Raw genomic sequence first — 20980 nt, 5'->3', positions numbered from 1 at the left:
TATAGTTCGTCCCCGGGCGCAAAATATCATAGCTACGCCTCTGGGGTTTTTTCTTCTCTCAGTTGAATCCTGAATGTACTCTACTGTGGCAGGGTAATTAACACAATGTACGGTCTAATAAATACAATTACTAATAAAACAATTCAAACTACAATATAATTATTTTATTAAAACCATCAAATATGTACTCGTTCGCAGTCTTTTTAATGAGTGGGGTGGGGTGAGTCTGCAAAGTTATTATTACTTTTAAAGACCCTATTGCCACTCCAAGATTTATACCGATTTATTTGGGGTTTTGGGGGTTTGTTTGTTGGGCGGGGGGGGGGTATAATTTCGTTTCAACTGAACCATCTTTCTGTTATATATGCCTGTTTTAATTTCAAACATGCTTGCGGGTATTGTATTATTTATGACCTTCGAGCGGAAAACATGTAGGGAGTGTATACAAATTGAGATAGTTTAGTGAAAACTCTTGTACAACCGGGGGGGGGGGGTTGCGCTCTAAGTAATGAAGTGTATCCGTTAGTTTCGAATGCTGTGAAAGTTGTTAAAATAAAACATAGGACTTACCTTGATGCCCACTCCGATGCTATATGAATGACTTTGTTTATGATAAATGGCGCGGATCCAAATTCCTGGAGGTGTGTCGCACGGTCAGATTTTATTGGTTGCCGCTGTAAACTATTATGGCATTCGTCTTCGTGTCAATGTCATTCTCACTCCCAAGGAAACTGTACGCTTGAAAATTATTGTATCAATTAGATGAAACGTCGGGCAGTTAGTACACTAAATTATTTTCGGATAAGCCGTGAATTACTGGGATTTTCTGAGAGAAATAGGCTTGATAATTTACTGGAGTGAAATACGTTAAATAAGTTTTCACTGCCAAACACAGACACCGAAAACATTATGACAAAGAAATATTTAAATGTTGTTAGACACTTCCCTACTCCGATGCACATGGGCTCGTATCTTTGTATAAAATTTACCTGTCATACATGTACTATATAATAACTACTTTGTAATGTGCTGTTTTGCATTGAATTGGGAGAGTTAGCTTATGCTGCCTTAATCAATATTTACCATGCCAGTGTACACAAAACAGAACAGAACAGGAATGGTATACATCGCGCGGAATCAAGCAGGTAAGCTGGTATTTCAGTCTGTTATACATATAGCCTGCCAATACGTCTGAGCATGAAATGAGAAAATTTTCTAGTCCCGAGTAAATATTGGATATATTTCATCTCGTATATGAAAAACGTAAGTACTTTCACCCACTTGATGAAGTATATCCATTATTCACTTCTTTTAAACAAATATCCTGTCTTTATTTCTCTCATTATCACCTTGACCTAACTGCTACTAGATTTGTTTACTACCATATTTACATAGTTTAATCTGACTTCGTCCATGTACATTTACAAGAATATATTTAGTTACTGTTTTGATTTTTCTTTCATTTGTTTGTATGGTTGCTTGGTTGGTTGTTGTTGTTTGTTTTGTTTGTTCGATGGAGGTAGGGGGTTGTACTAACGTCTTTATTATTATTATTATTATTATTATTATTTATCAAAGATCAATTCGTTATTTTTAATCTGGTTAACGAAAAGACAATTTTTTAAAGACGACAATCAACAGCTTCTCAAAATGTCAAATTTTGATAGAAAGTAATATAAAGTAGTTAATGCTCTGCACACACACACACACACACACACTATATTGCATTTGGTACAGATGTGACATTGAGCATGATAAAGATCTTTCAGATCCAGAGGCGTAGCTGGGGGGGGGGGGGGCAGGGGGGTACATATGTCCCCGGGCGCCAAGGTACAGGGGCGCCAAAATGAGGCTTACAACGTTACATTATAATAAGTAAACAAGGGTAATATTCAAAAATGTGATTAAACGGGGAGGGGGCTGGGGCGCCAATTTTATAGTTCGTCCCCGGGCGCAAAATATCATAGCTACGCCTCTGTTCAGATCCTTTAGTCATTTTTAATCTTCAGTGACCCAAATCCATAATATTGTTTCTCTAATTGAACTTGTCCTGGGTTCTAACATGGCTCAACTCAAGCATGTTCCAGCCCCTAAGCCCACGCTTCGCTAAAGTTTCTATCATACCAGACATGTTTCCTGGTAGATTTAGCTACCACATGTAGGATCAGTGAGCGCCATGCTCTATTAATCCACCCAAACTACCTTCAGTTCAGATTGGATGGTTCAGTAGTTCTACTAACACAACCAGGCTTCGTAGCTAAAAGTGGATACCGTCAGTCCGTAATCAACGAGTTGTCATCCCTCCCATCTTACATAGCCAAGACGAGAGCAGTAGTCATGCAAGATCCTGTCTGCGCCCTCAACCACTGCTTGAGGTCTCAGTGGACAGTTTGTCTGGTGAATTTTCATCCGACAATGACCTAGTGCAGAAAAATGAAAATAATTTTACACTGAAGAACACCCGATTGGCCGAGTGGTCTAAAGCGCTCTCCGTTACGGATCACTGCCATCTCACCTCTGTCTGCGTGGGTTCGAGTCTAGGATTCGGCCAATGTGGGTATTTGAGAAAGCTTACGAGTAGCTTCTCGTGGGTCGGTGGTTCTTCCCGGGGTTCTTACCGGGTTCTTCCTCCACCATTATTAATTGCCACCATGTATAGTCTATCTTGTGCTGAAAAATGGCGTTAAACCCCACAACAACACAACGAATAAAAACAAACTAATGATTTTTGTAGAAAGCATACATATGAGATTTTGACTGCGGCAATCAGGTTAATTCCTAAAGCAACTGGTGGCTTTTATATTGAACCAACACTGCCATCAACCCCTCTTTTTTACATTCGTTTTTGACTGGAAAGAGCTATTTTGAATATTTTCCTGGTATAAGGCAGCTAAAAGAATCAGCATGTGCCTTATGCATGAATCAAGTTCACTAGTACTATGACAAATTAGCATACTTCTCATCACCCCTCAACCATCTAGATTTTTAGATATTTACTTCTGTAGTAGACACATGTAAATACGTAAGCCAAGTCGGCTGTTCATTTGCAGCCCAAGTTACGCATTTGATCTCCAAGGCTCGTCTTACTGTGACAGGCAGTCACCAACAAGCCAACCCATTTCCAAACCTAACTCAAAGTAAATCTCAACCACATTACAGATTTAGCTTCTGTGTGAAATTATAAATGCTAGGCTTGTGATAATTAGGTTCATGCCTTCTACCTTAAAAATTAGGGAAGTGTCAAAATAAGAAACTATCTAGTGAGACCTGAGACGAACAGAGAGAATTCGTGGCACGCAGAAACGCCTCTTCCTTCCGGTGAAGTCTGCACAGCAGGGCATCACCCCTAATGCCCTTGCTTCGGCTGGAGTGGGTTATAAGCTTGGCGTACTCTGAGATCTCACAAGACCAGATTCACCTCATAAAGATTACAACTCATGATATTAGAGCCATCACTGTGAGTCTCGCTTTCGAACTCAGCGTTTCGATCCGATATAATGTAGAGGCTCTTGGGCTGACATGAAGAGTCAACCTTCTCGAGCTTTTACCTCAGAGATTTTGCTTCGCAAAGACAAAGTCTGAATATGGTAGGGCCGGTGGCAGAAGTACCGATGGCCACCAGACCCAACTAGATCAATCAATACAGCCTTTTAGCTTTGCTGGATTCGCCATTGAAATTTTTTGTAGGTGAGAAGTTTTAAGCTTCTTATTCTCAGCCATACATAAGAGTCTAAAGTCAAGGGATCCCGGGCTGTGTTGCTTGTGCCATTAAGAAAATGGGCTATCTTTCATATGGGGAATCCAGCCACTCACCTCCAGAAGGATACCCGAAGTAGAGATCGGATGCTCGGCATCCCCTCCTCCTTTTACTTATTGACCCATGCAGATAAGAGAAGAAACAGTCAACATTAAAGAACTAGCACTAAAGAGAAAGATTAGGGAAAAGACAGAAGAATTACATATAATAAACCTAACATATGAGATTCCCCTGGCAGCTACTGCAGAATGTTTCCCGTGGCAGCTATGGTAGAAAGTTTTGAACAAAATATCAACATCAAAACTTTCTTGGTAAAAACGTAGTACCAAAAGTGCATTTACTTTTTTAAAAAAATGCAAGCACTGCGAAAACACAAAGCACGCACATAATAATTGCCATCTGAAAAAAGAGATGGAAGAATGAGAAAGAGAAGCAAGAACAGAAAAGAGAAAAGAAGAAACCCATACGTATGAACTGGTAGTATATCCAAAAGAAAAATCTCAAGAACCAGAAAAAATATAAACTGAATGAGACAACCAAACTCCCGGCCGCTCCTCAGACAGGAAGAGAATTACTAACTAAAGTGGCGGCAGAGGCGGCGGGAGAGGAGAGAAAAGAACAGAGGAAAACAAAAGGACCCAACATTAAGCCTAGAAGCAGGAAAAGACCAAATTTGTCCAAGCAAAGGAAAGCAATACCAGAAGAAGAAACAGAATAAATATGAAAGGACGGAAATAGAAATGAAAACAAAAGAAGGAAGAAAAGAGATACCCATTACAAAGCTACTACAAGCTGGACTTTGATGAGGAACTAAGAAATATGCCTTGAGTTCATTGATATTTATGTTGAGAATGTAATACCATAAATGTACAACTACTGACAAAAATGGGAAAATATAACAAACGAAGGAAATACAACGAAAAATTAACAAAAGGAAAAAGGAAAAAAGACAATAAAAATAAGATATAAAAGAAATCTGCATAAAAAGACATACTAGTAATATAGAAAAATGGGGGTTCTTTACCACTTTTTTGTGCAGAAACAAATGGGTGTTTTGTTACCTTATGTGGTAAACTTGGGCTTCTGGACTACTTTTTATGCAGAGAGAAAAGGGCGTTTTGGACCATGTGTGGTAAAATGGGGATTTTGGAACAGAAATAGGAGATCCCTTTTCTCTTTATGAGGTGATGCATGGGGAGTTCTGTGTATGTCCAGACGTGGTCATCCTACTGCATTCCCATGGTGGTTTTGGACCAGTTTATGATGTCTGTTAGATGTGTATCATTAGTATAAACAAAGGATAATGAAATCTTGTTTCCGGAAACGTTTCCAAGGTTGTCAGTACTACCACCGTGGCCATGAAAGAGCTGCCAGAGGTGACAGATCATACCATGATATTTTGAAACGTTTGATGAAGCTGTGGTGATGACAAATTAAGGATCTGAATTATATTCAGAAGCTGATATTTTCGAGGAGGAGGATCAGGATGTTTAAGAAGATGATCAGTGGCGGGGACGATGTTACAGCCATCAGAAACCCACGCAGCAATATTATATCAGGAATAAGCTCAAGCGTTTTAACCTGACTTCGGCACAACGAACTCAATTTTATCATTAGATTAACATAGTTAGTCAAGCGCTCCCACTTCCAGGTCGCATGAAATTCATCAGGTTTGATTGCATGTTTGAGTTGATTTGATTACCAGAGCAGGCTGAGAAATGCAAGCCCGTTTCTGGCAAAAACGTGTCAGCAAAGTATATAAAAAAAATTATTTCAGAGGCACTGGCAGTGGTGATAAGGTATCTAACGCCGCCGTCTGGAACCACGATTTAAATTTGTTAGGACAACCAAACCTTTGACGAGAGATTTTATTCACCTTTTGTCCGAATTACTTTTTCGATCCTGAAAACATTTTGGCTTGTTTTCTGTAATTCCTGCTCGTAAAAAGAACCATCGATGGACTCACCAAAGAACTCTTTAAGTTTCCTCTTTTGTTTTTTATATGAACTACCTTGGCATATTTGCTAAATACATCGATGAATGTCAGCAGATACTTGAAATGATGGTTTTATGTTCTGTAGTCTCTCGTGTCGACGAGATCCGCTGCCCATATATCGTCCACCTTCACAGCAACGACCTTATGACATGGAAAACGCTTACGCACAGAATTGTGCAGCTCTTTCGTCAGCAACTCCATTGCTTGCCACGTTGTTGCTCGTGTTTTCGACGCTGTCGACTGTGTCCCTAACGACTACATTGCTCGAGTATGAACACCGACGCCTCACCTATGCTTAGTCCCTAGGACACCATACTTGAGAGCTAGGTCTGTTTGTTCCCTAAAATTTATCGGTTTGTGCTCTTTTAAATCCATCAGTATGACATCATCGCAACCCGCTTTGTGCTCGGGATGATCACCGTAACAAATATCATGTTTCAGCGTAATATCATCCATGCCGTTGTAAGGATTCTGGCCGGGCAGAAGCTGGTCGTTTTCGTTTTTTTCCAGGGGGGTCCACGGCCCGATGTAATTACCACCACGAGGCCTGGAAAGCTTTCTAAAAAGTTAATGGATGTCTACCGCGCCCCCGAAGATCTGACATTGACCAAATCGTACACATCTTCCCACACACATATTCCGCTCTATCCGAAGATCCTCGCAGCTTGTGTCCAGATCGCAATGTCTGTAGTATTACCGATGCAATTTTTTGTGCAGAAAAGGTACACTAAGTCGCCACTGCCAGAGACATTTTCACCCGGCCAGGCACGATCTGCGATTGTTGGTTCCACACACCTCACAGAACGATTTTATTATGAGGCTACCATTTTCGCAGTGATAATATGGATTTCACAAGTGACGTTCCATGCTATCTCTGCTGAATTAAACGGATGCAGTAACATCCACACGTGCTGTCGTCGGCATCCTGAATCCGTAATGAATTATACACAGCACCGCAATGACCCGTTTTTAGGTACCGGACCACCTCGTCGTGAGGAGGTAAACCGAAATAGCAGAAATACTCGACTCCGTGTTGCCGTGGATCGTTCACCACAGCGACCCAGTAAGTTCCAGATTCATCTATATAATCTTGTAGATTAATCATACAGCTCTTGTCGGGCATTACCTGATCTGACAACTGATCCTTAGAAAACACAACTCTAAAATCTTTGACGCTCGGTGCTAAGTCTCTACCGATGTCACAATTTGTATAAGGGCGACATGGCGTCTCTGAAATGCTTGTCGCCAGAGTTGTCCACATCGGTAACGAGGCCGACTGCCTTATGCCCTTCTTTTTCTCGCGATCTGGAAATACCTTTCCGGGAATTACCTTTCCTGACAAGTTCCTTCCCATGTGTAGTTCCAGGAAGTTGGAGTCCTCTTCCAAATCCCAGCAAAGAAGGAAGTAACGTCCCAGAAATACCGACTTACAGTGTAAAGATGAATACTCCTTGTTGAGCCAACTCAGACGCAGACAATCTGAGCACTAGTCTTTTTCTGGCCTCGGCATGTATAGCGATCCAGACAGCCTGTCGACGAGTCAGCATGAATAATTGATCCTGTCCTGATAATACAGCTCAGCTCGAACGTGCTGCAGAAGCCACATTTATCTTTTGCTGAGACGACAGCGTTAATCCTACTGGCGTGTAAGACATGTTTTTTTAAATATTACAACACATGCTATTGTTTACGCTTTTTAACGTTTTCTGCTACGATAACCGATTGAGGAGGCCAAAATGGTGCGTTTTCCCCTGCGATCAAATCCTGGGTTATAATTTGGTTTGGTGTTAATAATCGTGTTTTTAATATCAGCGTCAGCAGCGCCTGCATTGTTTCTTGGTCGTCTTATATCATACTGCCACTTTCAGGATGATCAGGGGCAAACATCAGCGTCAGCAGCGCCTGCATTGTTTCTTGGTCGTCTTATATCATACTGTGACTTTCAGGATTATCAGTGTTATCTTTGGCAAACAGCATTGACAGACCAGCTGATCTTGTATAATCATCCAAATACCTTGCTAAATTGAAAATCGTTGTAGCAACATCAACATATTTTTTAAGTGTTTCAATATTTCTTCCGTCAATCCTGTATGTAGTGCTATCAAACAACGCCATAATGCGATTGTTAACAAAACCAACTATAACATCGGCTCCATATGATGTATTAAGAGTGACATATGTTACAAGCTCTACTTCTACTTCAATAAATGTTTCAGCAGGTAAGAAATATATGCTTGCATCTTAAACTTGTAGTTCGATTCTTCCCCTTGCGCTAGGTACAGGTGCGTCATAAGAATAATGCTGATAATCGCGTATAGATTCATCTTTGAGAATTGGTGCATCCATATCAAACGCGGGATCGGATATACATTTAAACATATTATTATAACTATTTTCGTCTAACACGAAGACCAATTCCTGAAATAAAACTTTAATTTGTCGGCATAATTTCAACTTGGTAGGAGTGACTTCATTAACAGCTAACTCTGCTAGTTTTTTTTTTTTATTATTTGCAGCTTGATTTATTATGTTACTGATATTTGCAGGCATAACTTCAGTGCTGGGTAATTTTACTGGTTGTTGTTTTCTTCGAACAAATCGAGCTTTCGTTGATCGATGAAAATGTTTTACCGGTAACATTACCAACATAACTTAATGATTTATCTCGAATAGTTTCAATAGCTTTCATCTCTAATTGTTTTGCAATCGGTATTGCTTATGGAGCTATTTTATTAAATAAACCTTGAACAACATTACCTAGTCCATCTCTGTGAATTGCTTTGTACGTTGGCAAAATTTAGTTAACTACCGTAATTATTACAGGTCCATGTTGAGTATTGCATATTATCATTTTTAAACTACATGCTGATTAATTAATTGTTTTCAGTCGCTGTGATAACCATCAAACATTTCATTAATGAGAGAATGATAAATGTTACGATCCGTAACACCACCTGTAAACCACCTTCGACAAATATCTGATATTTCATTAATAATTTCTGGAGAATTATTTCCTGCGCGTTTTCCTCCGATCAGAATTTCTAGTTGGTCAACATCGGCAAGAACACTGTCAGAACAAGTAATAAGACCACTTCCTTGAGTAGAAAAACCACTTCCAGTAGCACCGGGAGGCGTATCAGATTTTTTTAATCATAATATTCTTCTTCTTTGGAAATTGCATACTTATTTACAAGGATTGGGTAGTAGATTTTTATTTACTAGTGTGGATACATAATACAGAGTGGAAATTGCATACTTATTTACAAGGATTGGGTAGTAGATTTTTATTTCCTAGTGTGGATACATAATACAGAGTGGAAATTGCATACTTATTTACAAGTATTGGGTAGTACCTTCTTATTTACTAGTGTGGATATTTAATACAGAGTGGAAATTTGCATACTTATTTACATGGATTGGGTAGTACATTTTTATTTACTAGTGTGGATATATAATACAGAGTGGAATTTGCATACTTATTTACAAGGATTGGGTAGTAGATTTTTATTTACTAGTGTGGATATATAATACAGAGTGGAAATTGCATACTTATTCACAAGGATTGGGTAGTACCTTCTTATTTACTAGTGTGGATATATAATACAGAGTGGAAATTGCATACTTATTTACAAGGATTGGGTAGTACATTTTTATTTCCTAGTGTGGATACATAATACAGAGTGGAAATTGCATACTTATTTACAAGGATTGGGTAGTAGATTTTTATTTCCTAGTGTGGATACATAATACAAAGTGGAAATTGCATACTTATTTACAAGGATTGGGTAGTAGATTTTTTATTTCCTAGTGTGGATACATAATACAGAGTAAAATTTGCATACTTATTTACAAGGATTGGGTAGTACATTTTTTCTTTACTAGTGTGGATACATAATACAGAGTAAAATTTGCATACTTATTTACAAGGATTGGGTAGTAGATTTTTATTTCCTAGTGTGGATACATAATACAGAGTAAAATTTGCATACTTATTTACAAGGATTGGGTAGTACATATTTTTATACTAGTGTGGATACATAATACAGAGTAAAATTTGCATACTTATTTACAAGGATTGGATAGTACATTTTTATTTCCTAGTGTGGATACATAATACAGAGTAAAATTTGCATACTTATTTACAAGGATTGGGTAGCACATTTTTATTTCCTAGTGTGGATACATAATACAGAGTAAAATTTGCATACTTATTTACAAGGATTGGGTAGTACATTTTTATTTCCTAGTGTGGATACATAATACAGAGTAAAATTTGCATCCTTATTTACAAGGATTGGGTAGTACATTTTTATTTCCTAGTGTGGATACATAATACAGAGTGGAATTTGCATACTTATTTACAAGGATTGGGTAGTACATTTTTATTTCCTAGTGTGGATACATAATACAGAGTGGAAATTGCATACTTACCTTCTTATTTACTAGTGTGATACATAATACAGAGTAAAATTTGCATACTTATTTGCAAGGATTGGGTAGTACATTTTTATTTCCTAGTGTGGATACATACTACAGAGTAAAATTTGCATACTTATTTACAAGGATTGGGTAGTACATTTTTATTTCCTAGTGTGGACACATAATACAGCGTGGAATTTGCATACTTATTTACAAGGATTGGGTAGTACATTTTTTATTCTAGTGTAGATACATAATACAGAGTAAAATCTGCATACGTATTTACAAGGATTGGGTAGTACATTTTTTATTCTAGTGTGGATACATAATACAGAGTAAATTTTGCATACTTATTTACAAGGATTGGGTAGTACATTTTTCTTTACTAGTGTGGATACATAATACACAGTGGAATTTGCATACTTATTTACAAGGATTGGGTAGTACATTTTTATTTCCTAGTGTGGATACATAATACAGAGTAGAGTTTGCATACTTATTTACAAGGATTGGGTAGTACATTTTTATTTCCTAGTGTGGATACATAATACAGAGTGGAAATTGCATACTTATTTACAAGGATTGGGTAGTACATTTTTATTTCCTAGTGTGGATAAATAATACAGAGTAAAATTTGCATACTTATTTACAAGGATTGGGTAGTACATTTTTATTTCCTAGTGTGGATACATAATACAGAGTAAAATTTGCATACTTATTTACAAGGATTGGGTGGTACATTTTTATTTCCTAGTGTGGATACATAATACAGAGTGGAAATTGCATACTTATTTACAAGGATTGGGTAGTACATTTTTATTTCCTAGTGTGGATACATAATACAGAGTAAAATTTGCATACTTATTTACAAGGATTGGGTAGTACATTTTTATTTCCTAGTGTGGATACATAATACAGAGTAAAATTTGCATACTTATTTACAAGGATTGGGTAGTACATTTTTATTTCCTAGTGTGGATATATAATACAGAGTAAAATTTGCATACTTATTTAAAAGGATTGGGTAGTACATTTTTATTTCCTAGTGTGGATATATAATACAGAGTGGAATTTGCATACTTATTTACAAGGATTGGGTAGTACATTTTTATTTCCTAGTGTGGATATATAATACAGAGTGGAAATTGCATACTTATTTACAAGGATTGGGTAGTAGATTTTTATTTCCTAGTGTGGATATATAATACAGATTGATATTTGCATACTTATTTACAAGGCTTGGGTAGTACATTTTTCTTTACTAGTATGGATACATAATACAGAGTAAAATTTGCATACTTATTTACAAGGATTGGGTAGTACATTTTTTATACTAGCGTGGATACATAATACAGAGTAAAATTTGCATACTTATTTACAAGGATTGGGTAGTACATTTTTTATACTAGTGTGGATACAGAATACAGAGTAAAATTTGCATACTTATTTACAAGGATTGGGTAGTACATTTTTTTATACTAGTGTGGATACATAATACAGAGTAAAATTTGCATATTTATTTACAAGGATTGGGTAGTACATTTTTTATACTAGTGTGGATGCATAATACAAAGTAAAATTTGCATACTTATTTACAAGGATTGGGTAGTACATTTTTTTTATTCTAGTGTGGATACATAATACAGAGTAAAATTTGCATACTTATTTACAAGGATTGGGTAGTACATATTTCTTTACTAGTGTGGATACATAATACATAGTAAAATTTGCATACTTATTTACAAGGATTGGGTAGTACATTTTTTATACTAGTGTGGATACAGAATACAGAGTAAAATTTGCATACTTATTTACAAGGATTGGGTAGTACATTTTTTATACTAGTTTGGATGCATAATACAAAGTAAAATTTGCATACTTATTTACAAGGATTGGGTAGTACATTTTTTATTCTAGTGTGGATACATAATACAGAGTAAAATCTGCATACTTATTTACAAGGATTGGGTAGTACATTTTTTATACTAGTGTGGATGCATACTACAAAGTAGAATTTGCATACTTGATTAAAACCATTGTATGTATCCTATTGTTGATCAATGTACATTTATTAGTTTGTTCTATACAATTATTCTGAAAGGCTTACTTTTCTTAACAAAGGTAGGAAAAAATAGAGGGCCCCTCGAGAAGTAAAACAAAGAAACTATGTATTTCATAAAGTAAATTGTACTAGCTACTATAACCATAAACATAATTATAAACCCTTTCTCGTTTTTTTTTTTTCGTGATCTAATAGTTTCGTTCATAATTATTACAATACATTCAATATGTTTATTCTTCTTTTCTACAAAGTTCTTACACATCTTTTCTTATTTAATTTTGATTACGTGTCTTTGACACATATCTAGACTGTTTATCACCTGCTTGAATTCTGTCTTTAGCAGTATTTATTCCATTACTAAAGGTATCTGATGATTGTTGCAAACGCAACTGATGACTGTTGCAAATTCATCTGATGAATGTTGCAAACGTATCTGATGTCTGTTTCAAATGAATCTGATGACTGTTGCAAACGTATCTGGTGACTGTTGCAAACGTATCTGGTGACTGTTGCAAGCGTATCTGGTGACTGTTTCAAATGTATCTGATGATTGTTGCAAACTTATCTGGTGACTGTTGCAAACGTATCTGATGATTGTTGCAAACTTATCTGATGAATGTTGAAAACGTATCTGATTGTTGCAAACGTATCTGATGACTGTTGAAAACGTATCTGATTGTTGCAAACGTATCTGGTGACTGTTGCAAACGTATCTTATGATTGTTGCAAACGTATCTGATGAATACTGCAAACGTATCTGGTGACTGTTGCAAACGTATCTGGTAACTTTTGCAAATGTACCTGATGACTGTTGTAAATTTATCTGATGACTGTTGAAGATGCATCTGGTGACGGTTGCATACATATCTGTTAATTGTTGCAAATTGTTATTTTAGTCTACTATACTGTTTATTTTCATCACCATATCACAAACATACCATCATCACTTTTTTAAAGCTTCGTTAAGCTGTCAAATTGGAAACAGTATTGATGAAATCCTCTGGTAATGTTTTCATCTGAGTGATATTCTTGCTCACCCAAATTAAATCTTAAATCAACTTTGTAACAGTGTATTGTACAATGGAAACATACAGTGTAACAATGCATTGTACAATGTTAACATACTGTTTAACAGTGTTTTGTACAATGGAACATACCGTGTAACAGTGCATTGTAAATTTTGGAAACATAAAGTGTAACAGTGTATTGCACAATGGAAACATACAGTGTAACATTACATTGTACAATAAACACAGTATAACACTGCATTATACAATGGAAACATACAGTGAATTGTCAATTGTACAAGGGAACATACCGTGTAACAGTGCATTGTACAATGAAAACATACAGTGTAACATATATTCTATTCTGCACTTGCCTACCTTAAATACACATCACAGAACACCTTGTACTTTGATGTAGCCTATACCCAATTCTGTTAGTCATCTGCTATCTTCGTTAAAAAAAGTGAGTCCATACTGTTTATTCATCATTTATTAACATAGTATTCATCAGACGTTTTTTCCAGCATTCAGTGTGCCAAACTTTCGTAATTATGTTTAGGTTTGTAAACATTTGACACATCAGCTCGTGTAGGTTTTACAACGCTTTTATGTGAAGTTTTATGCTCTTCAAGACGGTTCTTGATTAAGTATTTATTGTTCCCATTATATTTCCAAAAACTGAGAAGAAATATCATTAAGGTATTACACATCCTAATGTTGCCGCCCATCCTGAACAATTCGGTCGATTTTGCCACAATTTTTATCACAATATGCTTTGCGTATTTTCTTTTTATCATAATTATCAAATTATAACGTGCATGTATCAACAATATTAAATTACTTGTAGGCAAAATAATTATTTTCTGTGTAATACATTTCATCTCGAATCATTCGTTAAAATAGATGACTAATTAGGCAATTAGGCAACTTAATGTTTTACACTGATTGGCTGGACACTGGTTAGATACATTGCTTGCTATTTTTGTATTTATTGTTATTTATTTATTTATTGCTTTTCCCGTTTTGTTTGTATGTCTATTATTTCATTCTCTACAACTTAAATATTATTTTGTAAGTGTTATAAATTTGAAAATATAATCGTTGGCAGACACTCATCTAGTATTTTGTTGACATGGATTCATGGTTATTATTTTATTTATTTTTGTCTCGTGGACCTATCGATAGGGTATGGGTATTTTGAAAAATAGTTTGTGGTTCATCCAGCATGAATCACGTTTATGCAAGTGACAAGGCTGTGGACTGTTTAAAACAGCGCGTTTGATGTAATAATTGGAATCTGTATTATGATGGATGTCATTTTACAACACATAAACTTAGCACTGTATAGTTAGTACTGTGCTCGTGTGCCATAAACCGTATACATACATACATACATACATACATACATACATGCATGCATGCATGCATGCATGCATACATACATACATGCATACATACATGCATAATTACATACATGCATACATACATACATGCATAATTACATACATGCATGAATACATACATACATCCATACATACATACATACAATGCATACATACATACATACATACATACATACATACATGAATGCATGCATACATGCATACATACATGCATAATTACATGCATGAATACATACATACATACATACATGCATACATCCATACATCCATACATACAATACATACATACATGCAAGCACATACATACATACATACATACATATATACATACTTACATGCAAGCATATACATGCATACATGCATGCATACAAGCATGCATCCATACATACATACATACATACGCAAATCTTTTTATCACGAACAACTAAAATATCGCATGGATAGATTCAGTTTTAAATTTGACTTTTATTTAGCTACCATTAGTAAGTGCATATTTTTAAACTGTGTAGCGAAATGTTAAATGATTTTTGCTCTTATGTTAAATACACGTAAAATCCGATGTAACATAGTCGTTGGTCACATGAACAGCCATGCCTGGCAAATTTGTCTTGTTAAGTCCATGCTTTAAGTTGAAATGAATCTTACATCACGATGCATCAATATAACTTGTCCTGCTGACGCAACAGATGTCTTGAATAACCAAAGTATCCATCGATGTTAATGGGTTGTATCATGTCTTGCGTGCGCATCAGCTTAGACAGGTCTTATGGAATAATTTGTTTACACATAACAATGTAACGTCTCATTGTATGACTTGCGTACACACCAAAGTTGAGATGACTATATACATATATTATCTCGTGTACATAATGATTAGTGTAAATCTTGTCAAAAATTAATTTTATTTTCTGCTTCATCTGAATCACTGATATTTTTTAAAAATTATTCTTTAAACAACTAAGACATAGAAAAATAATTTCCCTATGGGGATAGTTTCACTATTAGGATTATTAGTTTTGCCTGAATCAAGGGCATTGTGTACACCACATTTTATATTCTAACTATAACCATCTTGTAAAACAATTATGAACTTTCTAGACGGTTGTTTTCCATTAGGTAATAGTTTTGTTCGAAAATGTTAACTGTGACCTGAGGTCAAGTAGAGGACTATATAATCTTGTTTTTCTAGAAATTATTCATTCCTGCTTTAAGATCGAAGCAGAATAAATTGTATTATTGTTCTGTCCAGTAATTCATTTCAGCTGAAATATTATTTATTAAAATTATGGATTGCATTATTGTGATTCCAACTAACGACTGTTGGTACATCACCACCACACGGGCCACCACAGGCACATCAACACTTCCTTAGTTGGATTTAATTTGGATTTCCACTGAAGTTTATTCTGAACTTAAATCGTTAGGACTTGTGTCTGTAATTCTAGGAGTATTTAATGGTGTTTAATTCGCAATACCGTAAGTTTCCTTTTTTGACATTTTCTCTGTGTTCAGAGGGAAATACATTATTTGTTGAATTTCACAAAGCTTGTTGCTTCTCACTTTTTTCTATTATTTATTTAAAGACCATATGATCGTAATAGAAAATTGGGCGCAGTAGCAATGGAAAACAAAGCATAATGACGTATCAACTGTAAATAACACTGGTCAACAGTGAAATCATTACTGACTTGAAAAGGCCCTAATCTGTAGTATTTTGGTGTGCCGAACACGAATATAACCGTGAAAAATTTGTATTGGCTCTCGTTTTGAAGATATTCATATACCTCATTTTCTATGTTTCACTGTGTAAATTTCTCCAGTAGGACTGCAGCAACATCCGGAATAATGATGTAACATTGCATAATACCATCATGCTCACATCATCCACAGTTGATTGCATCATTTTCTGATGCAATGCAATACTAATGCCATGCGGCTGCTGAAGTAAGTTGACGTCAGCAGTGTACTATACATGTGTAGGCCTATTATACTAATGCCAGGCGGCTGCTGAAGCTGACGTAAGCAGTGTACTATATAAAGCCCAATCAGATAGGTTCAGCATTTAAAATATTTTAGACGTTGTGCGAGACAGTTCAAGCTACTGTTACATAAAACTTATTATTTTATCCATTTACGTACAATAAAGAACAGTAATGCCTCGAAAGTGTGTTAATACCGCGGACAATTTTTGCTATATTTGTGGGGAAGTGACATTTGCCAACCAGAAGAAAAGTATCAATTCTCAAGTGAAGAAGGCATATCATCTTTACTTCGGATGCAAGGTTGGTGACCAAGACAAGCCTTGGGCTCCGCATATATGCTGTGCTACATGTACAACACAGCTTTCACAGTGGTTGAATTGCAAAAGGTCATCAATGCCGTTTGCAGTCCCAATGGTGTGGAGAGAGCCAAGCAACCACCTAAATGACTGTTACTTCTGCTTGGTTCCTCCTCTTTCCGGCGGAATAACGAAGCGAAAGAAGTCGAGAATAGTCTACCCAAACATTCCGTCTGCATTGAGACCAGTTCCACATGGTGAGGGACTTCCTATTCCAGAACCTCCAGCAGAATATTCTCTTGATTCATCTGACGAAGACAAAGGTGAGTCGACCTGTTCTTCTCCTGGTCCATCAGCATGCAGTGATCCAGATTTTCACTGTGGTGCATCATCAACCCCACACAGAATAACACAGGAAGAACTAAATGACCTGATTCGTGATTTGGACTTATCAAAGAACAAGGCAGAATTGCTAGGATCAAGACTCCAACAATGGAATCTTCTAGAAGAAGATGTCACAATTACTGCATATCGAAAGCGCCACCAGCAATTGGAGCCTTTCTTCAGAAAGGAAAGTAATCTGATATTCTGTTCCGATATTGAGGGCCTCATGAATGCTTTAAAAATCACTCATGACCCACAAGAATGGAGACTATTTGTGGACTCTTCGAAACTGAGTCTCAAGGCTGTGCTTTTGCACAATGGAAACATTCTTCCATCTATTCCAGTAGCGTATGCTGTCCACATGAAAGAGACATACGATAACTTAAGGCAGCTACTGAATTCCATTGAGTATAACAAGTAGAGCTGGCACCTCTGTGGTGATTTGAAGGTAGTTGCCCTTTTAATGGGACTGCAGCAAGGATATACAAAATACATGTGTTTCTTATGCGAGTGGGATAGCTGAGCAAGGGAAATGCACTACATGAGGAAGGAATGGACTCACAGGCAGAATGTAGCCATTGGAGAGAAGAATATCCAACACCCAGCTCTGGTTGAGGCTCAGAAAATCTTGCTACCACCCCTTCACATCAAACTAGGTTTGATGAAGAACTTCGTGAAAGCCATTGACCGGACTTTGCCAGCATTCCGATACCTACATGAAAAATTCCCTCGACTCAGCGAAGCAAAGATTAAAGAGGGAGTTTTTGTGGGTCCTCAGATTCGAGAGCTTTTCAAAGATGACCGGTTCAACAACTTGCTGGAAGGTGACGCGAAACAAGCATGGAATGCTTTTCGCCTAGTTTCTACAAACTTCCTCGGAAATGTTAGGGCAGAAAACTATAAGGAACTAGTAGAAGACATGTTGATGAAGTATAAGAAACTTGGCTGCAATATGTCTCTAAAGATTCACTTCCTTCATTCCCATTTGGATTTCTTTCCTAGCAACTGTGGTATTGTTAGTGATGAACACGGCGAACGTTTTCATCAAGATATCGCAACAATGGAACAAAGATACCAGGGAAAATGGTCCACTACAATGCTGGCTGACTACTGCTGGACACTCCTCAGAGATGCTCCCGAACAGCTGTACAAGAGACAGGCGAAGAAATCTAAGATGTAGTCAATGACTTGATTTTTTATAGGTAGGCTATTACAGTTGACCTTTTACTATTGGAATGCATTTCGTTATGTAAACATTAATTTCTTGCAGATTACAAAAAAACTAGAGCCAATTTTGCAATTTGACTGTCATATTCGTGTTCAGCACATAAAAATTGATAAGAATTGACTAATTTTATTTCAGTAACATGACTTTTGTAAAAATTTGTTGTCCAGTGTAATATTGAATTACCTCTTGTTGGCTCGCCATTCCGCTTAAACTACTCACCAATCGTTTTTATGTACTTCCCGTGATCGAATGGCCACGCTTTCCATGTTTGGGACGCAGGCCATGCAGTGTTTGTAGTGCTCTATCTTTTTTTTTTAATTTAAACCGACTTCAAGTTTAATTTCTAAAATATCAAACCAACAAATAACATACGAAGAATTTTATTTGATTGCGATTTTCAAGACTTATTATCTGCAGCTTTTCACGTGTCAATACTTAAAAGTACATTCAGTAAAACACACACATGGATTTCTGGCAATTTTATACCCGAATACAGATAGCTATTGTGTGTTCAAAGATTTAAAGTACATCCAGCAAAACCGACACATTGATTTCTGAATATTTTCACCCAAATATTTATAAAATATGTTTCCAATGGGGTGGTTGCCGTGGTGTTTATGAGCAAGGTACCCAAGTCTTTACCCCCAAATCAGCACTAAATAGTATTTGAAGTGTTTATGTGCCGTTCAACGTCAATAAACCAAGCAGTCAGCTGTAGCGAAACACTAATTCTTTTTCTGAAATTATATGTAGCATTGCTTTCATTTGCAATCACCCAAAGTCAACTTTGCGAATACTTAGTAGAAAAAGGAGGGAATTAAAATGTAGCATGACGTCATAACACACAATACGTTACATTGTTTCTAAGAAATGACGTAACAGGATGTGTGCAACTGAATCCGTTAAAAAATGGATGAAAATACCTATACAGAAACAGATAGTGAAAACACCATTCCCCTAATTAAAGTCATGCAAGATGCAACAGAGATTTGTCACTTAGCACATATAGCAAGACTGGGGGCTCAAGAAGCTGAAATTCGTGCAAGATATTCTTTAACTTTTGCCGAGAAAGCCATTTCTGAAGCGAGTTCTTCTCATAGTGTGGTAGAGAGCTTTGCAAGGACATCAAGGATGGTTGCATCAATGGCTTTAGACTTTGCTAATATGACGGAGTTAGGATCGGACATGTGCGATGACGAGTATGCTTTTGTCGACCCAAACATGGGTGAAACAGATAGTATCTTTGAAGATTTTAGATTTGCACGTGATAACGACATGTATGTATTTGGTAAAAATCTAGTCAAACAAGACGACAATATTGAAGATAAGGAAGATAGACTGCTTTCGAAGTCACCAAAATTCACAGAAACGTTTCCAAAACATACTGTGTCAAATCTCATTGCAGAATTCGATAGTGTATCTACTTTAGCTCCTATATGGGAACAAGGTGGTGATGATTTCACGTGGCCTTACCGGCCAAACCAAGCGGACAAGTGGCAGGAAGCGAAGAATATCAAGAAATTGCAGAGGAATATGAACTCAATAACAGTTTCTATGGATTAGTTGAATGTTTCTCCTGCACATCATATTATTGGATTAGTTTCGGCACGTGCACAGTGCACAGTGTTTTGGAATCATTTTTTTTAAAACATCGTATTGATAACAAATACCAGGGTTGACCCGCTGGTATCTTGTTCGGCACTAAAGCAGTTAAAGCAGTGCGGCCTCTGATATACGAAAGTCTTCAAGCCCACCTGTTATCCCAGATTGTTATAATTTGGACAGAATTGTTCACATTACAGAATCTACGACTTATTTATAAACTATTCTACTTCTGATCCTTTATACTGACAGGTGATGCGGACTGCACGGATACTATTGTAGGACACCAAATTCCCACCAGAATGAAATACAGACCAAGTACTTACATTATCAATGTTAGAGATGATAAACCATGACAAGTATTCATTTCAACCAAGCATCTAGTATGTGAAACTTCTGGGCAAAATATTCACTCAATATTAGGTTATACGGTGCTTGTAATTTATTCTAACTACTGTATAATTTTTACAGGTTACAACTACTGTATAATTTTTACAGGTTATAACTACTGTATCATTTTTACAGGTTATAATTACTGTATAATTTTTACATGTTATAACTACTGTATACAATTTACAGGTTATAACTACTGTATAATTTTTACAGGTTATAACTACTGTATAATTTGTACAGGTTATAACTACTGCATAAAATTTACAGGTTACAACTACTGTATAATTTTTACAGGTTATAACTACTGTATAATTTTTACAGGTTATAACTACTGTATCATTTTTACAGGTTATAATTACTGTATAATTTTTACATGTTATAACTACTGTATACAATTTACAGGTTATAACTACTGTATAATTTTTACAGGTTATAACTACTGTATAATTTG

At 36.3% G+C, this 20980-nt stretch overlaps 1 protein-coding gene and 1 long non-coding RNA gene across 2 annotated transcripts in view; one reads left to right on the top strand and one right to left on the bottom strand.

The window, feature by feature from the left end:
* LOC149775803 (proline dehydrogenase 1, mitochondrial-like) overlaps nt 1–665 on the bottom strand; it is a 156862-nt gene extending 156197 nt beyond the window's left edge. The window contains exon 1 of the mRNA XM_089943239.1: nt 571–665. The gene's annotated coding sequence lies outside the window, so the exon portion shown is untranslated. The remainder of the gene's footprint in view (nt 1–570) is intronic.
* A 112-nt stretch (nt 666–777) lies between these two features.
* Nucleotides 778–20980, top strand: part of LOC149775802 (uncharacterized) — a 54221-nt gene continuing 34018 nt past the window's right edge. Inside the window, exon 1 of the long non-coding RNA XR_016416611.1 lies at nt 778–1145. This is a non-coding gene — a long non-coding RNA (uncharacterized LOC149775802). The remainder of the gene's footprint in view (nt 1146–20980) is intronic.

The sequence above is a fragment of the Sinohyriopsis cumingii genome, chromosome 19, assembly GCF_028554795.1.
Source record: "Sinohyriopsis cumingii isolate HCF-2022 chromosome 19, ASM2855479v2, whole genome shotgun sequence".
Classification (NCBI taxonomy): domain Eukaryota; kingdom Metazoa; phylum Mollusca; class Bivalvia; order Unionida; family Unionidae; genus Sinohyriopsis; species Sinohyriopsis cumingii.
This window is presented reverse-complemented; position numbering and strand designations above follow the sequence as displayed.